Consider the following 6,936-nt stretch of genomic DNA (forward strand, 5'->3'; position numbering starts at 1 on the left):
AATATATGGACAACCATGCGATATCTACTGGATGTCTCAGAACGACATTCGCGTTTCGGTATTACCCAGTAAATAACAGATGCCCTACACTGTAAAAAAATACTGTGATTTCTACGGGCGTTTAATAGTATTTGACGACGGCGTGTTACCGTAAACACAAATACTGCGAAAACTACGTAACACGGTGGCGCCATCCATCATGCGCCAGCCGAAAAGTTGAATGCGGAGGCAAGGCCAAGCCAAGTACGGCACACTGCCGTCATTCGCAACCGCCGGAAGCGGAACATCGTGCGCGGACGATCGTTGATGAAGGAGGACGAAGTGGTCGTTGTAAATCTCGTGAATGCACGTAGTCAGGTAAGCACATTTCTGTTCGCACACCCTGTTCTTTGCGATTTGAGCGTGGTGCACCGTATGCCTGGTTTTTGTTCAACTTATGGGACACCAGTTAATCGTGGCTCGCGTTTGCTGTGAAGCGTCTCCCTAGTTCAGATCTCCGTGTGTCATGCGTCCTGGTTCGTAGGGTCATCAAGGCGCTCCTATTGTAATGTATCGTTGCGGAAGGTGCCCTTGTGTTTTTAACACTCTTATGGGCTACGTTGACCACTGTACGGGGGCGAACTATGCAACACTCAGATGTCACATTTTGGGACGTTACAAGAACACACCAGGACGGTCGCCTCGAATCGATTTGCTCTCCGAAACCACGAAAGTACGTCACGTCCATTCGTGCTCCCGTCTGTTCACTACAAATATAGAGATACTGTCACATATGAAGCAGCACATACGAGAGGGCCATGATCAGATATCCTTATGAACGCTGCCAGAAGAAGTTCCGTGCCACCTCCGCGTTTCGTGTGCACCTTCTTATGTTCTTCCTTTGAAAAAATAAAACGGTGAGTATAATTTCCTTTCTCTTAGCAGGGTTTTGATGCCAGAGCTGACTGATGGGTTCACGTGGTTCCTTTGAAAAAATAAACGGTGAGTATAAGTGCATGTCAATTGCCCTGCTCCCTGTAACAATTTCCTTTGTCTTTGCAGTGTTTTGATGGCAGAGCTGACTGATGGGTGCGCATGGTTCCTTCGTATGTTCTTCCTTTGAAAAAATAAATGGTGAGTATAATTGCATGTCAGTTGCTCGGCTCCCTGTAACAGTTCCCTTTCTCTTTGCAGGGTTTTGATGCCAGAGGTGACTGGCGCATTTTCATCACTATGTACATAGAAAATAAATCACAATGTGACAAACATCACAATCTGTTGCGCATGGTCATTGCTTAAACTGCTCTCATTGCTACGATTATATGTAGAAAAAAAAAAAAAAGAGGGGCTCCAGGGACGGGCACAGCACGATAGGGGTACGCGGCATATGCCAGTTAAAATTACTGGCCAATGCAGTTCTTTTAACGACCACAGCACAGTAATGCTACACGTCGTATGCCTGTTAAAATTACTGGCCAATGCAGTATTTTTTCACGGGCACAACTTATACGGGGCCACCGTAAAAAAAACGGCCAATGTTTGGCAGCCAACTTTCCATGCATTTGCCCGTTTTTTTTACGGTGAAATTTTTTACAGTGTAGGTACATCTGCAGGATATCGCATTTTGGATATTTGACTGGAGGAAGCAGCCTGGGGATCGCTGGGATATCAATGTAAGATCCAGTACACGACATTTTGGGCACTGGTTGAACGTCACAGGAACGTCGCCAGGTCTTTGCAGGGAGATATACGGATAAATGTGAAGTTTATGACATCTTGTTTCGACAGCCACTTTTTTGTTGTGCTGAAAGCAAGCAAAAACTTCTGTAAACGCTAACTGGATATGGAAGAAATCGTTATATATTTTTATTTATTTTTATTTATTTATTCAAACTACCCTACTTCTCCACTTACTGTGGAATTGCGTAGGGGAGAGGGAAATACAGCTGATACAAAAATGTCAATCACTATATCTAGCTAACAGAAACTCAGTGCTTTCTAAGTATCAGGAAGATTCAGACATAAATAAACAAAGCTTCATGGAGAACGTGTTTCTACTGTTGGTGGCAACTAGGTCCCGTGGAAGGCCATTCCATTCTGATTTATTATATATTTTTATGGTTCACGTGCTGCAAGCCGTGAAAGTATTTATCTATGCGTAACGCTCGTCAAGCAACAGTGGAATTCGATCACTGTTACAGCTCCACTAAGCAGCTAGTCACATTATAGACGATAGCTTGAATTAAAAACACAGTATTTGGCAGGAAGAAATGTGAGTCACGTTATTGGTTATACCTTGACTCTGCAGATACGTGAGCTACTTGCAAAGACAGCCCCTTTCACCGTAACAAACGTTTTACACCCAATACACTTAGAATGAACGTGCCCCAACAACTTGTACTTCAGTATATGCTCCGGCCTCCGGTCATTTCGCCAAGAGAGGCCACGTTGCTGTGTTCACGTAGCATGAGCCCTTGCGTTTTGTGGTCTATTTTTGAAGCGTGATGTGGGCAAGCTGAAGCTTGTCCCATCCTACAGTTGGCAATACAAGAGAGGCCACTGCGAATGATCTGGTCTCTCTTCAAATCCGCGCTCGCTGTGGAGGGGGCAAAAAGGGATCCTGCTGTTTTTTCAGCGTTTTTTGGGGGTGAGAGCATTTTTAACAATAACACCTTAAATAATAATCTTAGGCTATGATACTATAATATACTTACTGATCAAACTACAAACAGCATCAAAACTACTCAATTACGGGGTTTTCATACTGGCACCGGACAATATCCACCTCATATCCATATGTCCATGGAAGACATTGTCTGGAGATTCCTAGGATCAGAAAACAGGGGTAAAGTCCAGCTCCCATGGATATCCATTGGATGAGTTGGACCCTCACGAAAATCCACTGGATATCCAAATATCCAAGTTGCGACGTCTTATGCACGTCTCTGTGCAGTCGGTGGTTTGCTGGGAACTATCTGCAATCACTCTACGTGCACAAGTACGTCTCACATGTCGCATCTAAGAACTGGGTAAACGCATTCTCAGCCCACCAGAGGCCATGTTGCGGTACAAGAGTCATATCTTGGAACATGTCTAATGAAGCACGTTCTCTCATCCTGTGCCCACGTGACAGATTGAGTCCCAAGGGCTTGATTCGGGTCAATAAGGGAATCCACGAGACAGGAACTGTGGACCAAAAAGTGGGCGAGCAGAATATAGACAGCCCTTGTGGGGTCCACCACGAATCAGCACTGCAATCAATGAATGTGTGCCCTGCCACGCTGGATGAAACACCGCTAAACAGCAAAGGAAGTTGAAGCATCGGCGATGGATATGCAAAACGAAAACTAAAGAACGTGTACAGTAAAATAAGGAACCAACTGGAACAAAGTTTATCAGTGTTTTTGGAGGACACTTCTTCGCACGACGGTATCTGCGGTGAGTACGAGTCACTGCTGGTGGAGCTCGAACCAGTGTTCTCTCACTCGCAAGAAAAGTGTCTATTCTCACCCTTGCACCTTCGACTTGGAGCAGAGAAGAAGTGTGCGATTTCTTCGGGGCAACTAATCATATGGCAAGGCAAGCCAACAACAACTACTACATGAATGATGGGATGAGGTGATTCATCGCAACAATTGCGGTACCATACCTCAGTGCCTGTGGGTTAGTACATGAGTGGGGTGACGATGAAAAAGGTGAGGCATACACACTCGCACACACACACGTGACAGACGACAGATATCACACACGTGGGTGCGTCGTAACTGATGTGATAGTAGGGGGGGATATATTTATTAGACGAAAAGGAAAAAAAACGGGGGAAAGGTCAGCCAAACGAGACGTCGGCTTGCTATTCCAGAAATAAATAAATAAATAGATAAAGAAAATTAAGAAATAATAAATAAATAAAAAGGAAAGAAAAGAATTAAAGAAAGAAAGAAATAGGAAGGAATAAGAAATAAAGAAAGAAAGAAAATTAAGAAATAGGAAATAAACAAAAAGAAAAAGAATTAGGAAATAAAGGATAAACTAACAAATGATGAAAGAAGGATGAGGTAGATTAAAGACAAAGATGACAAAAAAAAAGATGACTAACAAACGGTGAAAGAATGATGAGATGGATCACAGAAGATGACTTTAACAGGAAAGCATGAGGTTAATGCGTTGAGGGTGAGAGTGGGGAACAGAAGAATGGGGGGAGATTGCACGACTGAGTTCACAGGCTGTTCATAAGACCTGAATCTCTCAAGAAAGTCAGAACTGCTTTGGTCACAGACCGCTGTGTGTGATCTCGTACTGGGCCGAGCAGAGTGGCCAGAGAAAAGTCCGTGCACCGCAGCTCGAGTAGGCGTCGTCTCAGCGTGGCTCGAGGGGTGTCGAATCTGTGACAGTCGAAGAGAAGGTGTGGAACATCAGCTTCAACAGCGCAAATGGGGCATTTGGCCGACTGGAGAAGACCCATTTTACAGAGAAGTAGAGGTGTCCTGGCGGCATTAAGGCGTAGTCGGTGTAGAATGGACGTTTCTTGACGCGAGCAGTGGTGTGTGGCAACGAAATCCATCGACGGGTCGATAGACCGGAGATGGTCATTCAGTCGGACAGCGTCCTCTTGAAACTACCAAGTGCCGTTACGACGGAGTCGCTGTGTCTGTAATCGACACGATGAGGCTGGAAGTGGTAGGAGACAGTTATTGGAGGTGCCGTCCCCATGTGCCTGACGTGCTAAGGCGTCTGCGCGGGTGTTTCCGTGCAGGCCGGTGTGACTGGGTACCCATTGGAAACACAGGCTATGACCAAAGGATAGAAGTCGGTTGTATATTGCGACTATCCTGGTGTCTAGGCCGCCGATTGTTCTGGAACAATAATTTGCGAGAACTTCTAGCGCCACCTTACAGTCCGTGAACACAACCCAGGCGCCAGGCGGTGATACCGCTATGTGGTTCAACGCGGTCAGTATGGCGAAGAGCTCGGACTCAGTAGATGACGTTTCGTAGGGGAGCTTGTGCGCCACTTCAAGGTTTTCATGTGGCATATAAAAGGCTGCAGTAGATCCGCCTTGAGACACTGATCCATCAGTGTACACAGGGAGTCGTTGAGAGTACGCTGAGTTAAGGTGCGCCAGTGTAAGTTGGTGAGCAACAACGGGAGGTACAGAGTTTTTCTTCAGAAGACCAGTAATGTGGTCACATACAGGAGGCCTGCGAAGAGTCCATATTGGCGGGGCATAGGAAAGCACTGATGGTGTGGTGGGGAGGTGCACTTTCAGGCGGTCAACAGCAATACCAATGCTGGAGTCCGGACAGTCAATATCAACGAGCCGAAGATGATGGTAAGGATGCTGTGTCAGGTACCGCGCATATATCCGGAGTGTTTCCACGTCTCGTAGGACGCCTGCTGGTGTTTCGCGTGCCTCTGCCAGGACAGAATAGGTCTCTGTTCTAGGGGTGTGGGGGGGGGGGGGGTAATGGAAGGATAGGCTCGCCGTTGTTGGCCACACAGTAGTGGGCGCCGTCACGACTATAGCCAAAAAAAAAGGACACAAAACACAAAGAAAGGACGGACGGATGGAGGATAGAGGAGGATGAAGGATGGGGATGCGGTGAGGGTGCACGAGTTCGTCGGGGAGAGCAAAGTATTAGATGGGTCGTTGAGCAAGGCCTGCCTTCTGCAGAAAGAGAATGAGGTTTCTTGCTTTGGCGGAACGTTCGGCAGAAGAACCAGCGGGGTAGCGCGGGGTGTCCGCTAGCGTGCCCGAGGTAGAGCGAGGGAGATGGGCTTCGCGCGCAGAATGGAATGCTTGGCACACTCGCAGGATGTGTTCGATTGCTTCGGGTTGTTGACAGTGGCGACAGCAGGCGTCACTCCTAGAGCCGATCTTGAATAGCTGAGAGTTGGTGAACGCACACCCAGTGCGGAGCCTATGGAGCATGGTCTGTACGCTTCGAGGAAGGTTTTTCATGGCAAGAAGGGTGCGATGATGGTGCATGATGTCCCGTATCCCAGGGTGGCGCAGTTCAACAAGCTGCTGAACGGCCATCTGCCTGTCGGTGCTACCAACCATTGCTAAAGGCAAGAAATCGCTCAATTTGCTCAGACGAATCAGTGGTAAAGCATGGGGCTGTAATGCACGATCCATGCTCACTCTGCACAGAGCTCTTATTCTATCTCCGATTCTGTAGACGACGCCGTACGTTGACCTGCCGCCAACACAATGGCTAAACCTCGAGCGTATCCATCGGGCCGGTATACGAACAGCGCTTGGTCTACACAGCTTCTCCAGCACTACCTATCTGGAGTCAAAGGAAAAGTCCGTCAGCATCCATTCAAAACTCAGACGGCTCCAGTTCATAGACAACGCAACACTTCTGGGCAGGAAACAACTCCTCATCGGTCTCCAAGGCAACCTCACCACGTCCGTAGGTCGCCTGGCGAGGTCGCACGCCAATTGCCCCCTACCGTACGACGAATGTATCAAACGACCTGTTACTCCATGGCGTGAGGTAATGCCCAATATATCGTTGCACATCCCAGGGCTAAGAAAGAAGGGCGAGTCCAGCTCACTGGAAGCCAAGGAAGCTGCTGAGGTCCTAATTAGTGACACTTTGCGCGCTCACAGTCTGGTGTTCACAGACGGCTCCGTTGACGCAGAGTGTAGGAGCGCTACTTCCTCCTTTTATATCCCATCATTAAATGTGCCATGGCAAGGAAAATCAGTTCGATACCCAATATGCTCTACGACGGCTGAGCTTCTGGCAATATTGCATGCAGCAGCTGCGGTACAGGTCAAGGGAATCACCAAGGCTGTCATCCTCGTGGACTCGCGTAGCGCTCTCCAAATGGTGATGAACCCCACATGCAATAGCATTCTAGTAAGGTGTATCAGAACGTCATGTGCCCAACACAGGACAATCGGTGGAGACATCTCCCTGCAATGGATCCCCTGCCACGTCGGTATTA

General features: G+C 47.6%; 1 long non-coding RNA gene across 2 annotated transcripts; it reads left to right on the forward strand.

Annotated features, from left to right (window-relative positions):
* The first annotated feature begins 273 nt into the window (after positions 1-273).
* LOC135399955 (uncharacterized) lies at positions 274-1,253 on the forward strand. 2 transcript variants are annotated; one of them, XR_010424466.1, is made up of 4 exons: positions 274-357; positions 925-981; positions 1,042-1,113; positions 1,174-1,253. It is a non-coding gene; the product is annotated as an uncharacterized LOC135399955 (long non-coding RNA). The 2 variants fall into 2 exon arrangements; XR_010424471.1 differs by having other exon boundaries at positions 339-357; positions 922-981.
* Positions 1,254-6,936: the final 5,683 nt, after the last annotated feature.

The sequence above is a fragment of the Ornithodoros turicata genome, chromosome 1 (assembly GCF_037126465.1).
Source record: "Ornithodoros turicata isolate Travis chromosome 1, ASM3712646v1, whole genome shotgun sequence".
Classification (NCBI taxonomy): Eukaryota; Metazoa; Arthropoda; class Arachnida; order Ixodida; family Argasidae; genus Ornithodoros; species Ornithodoros turicata.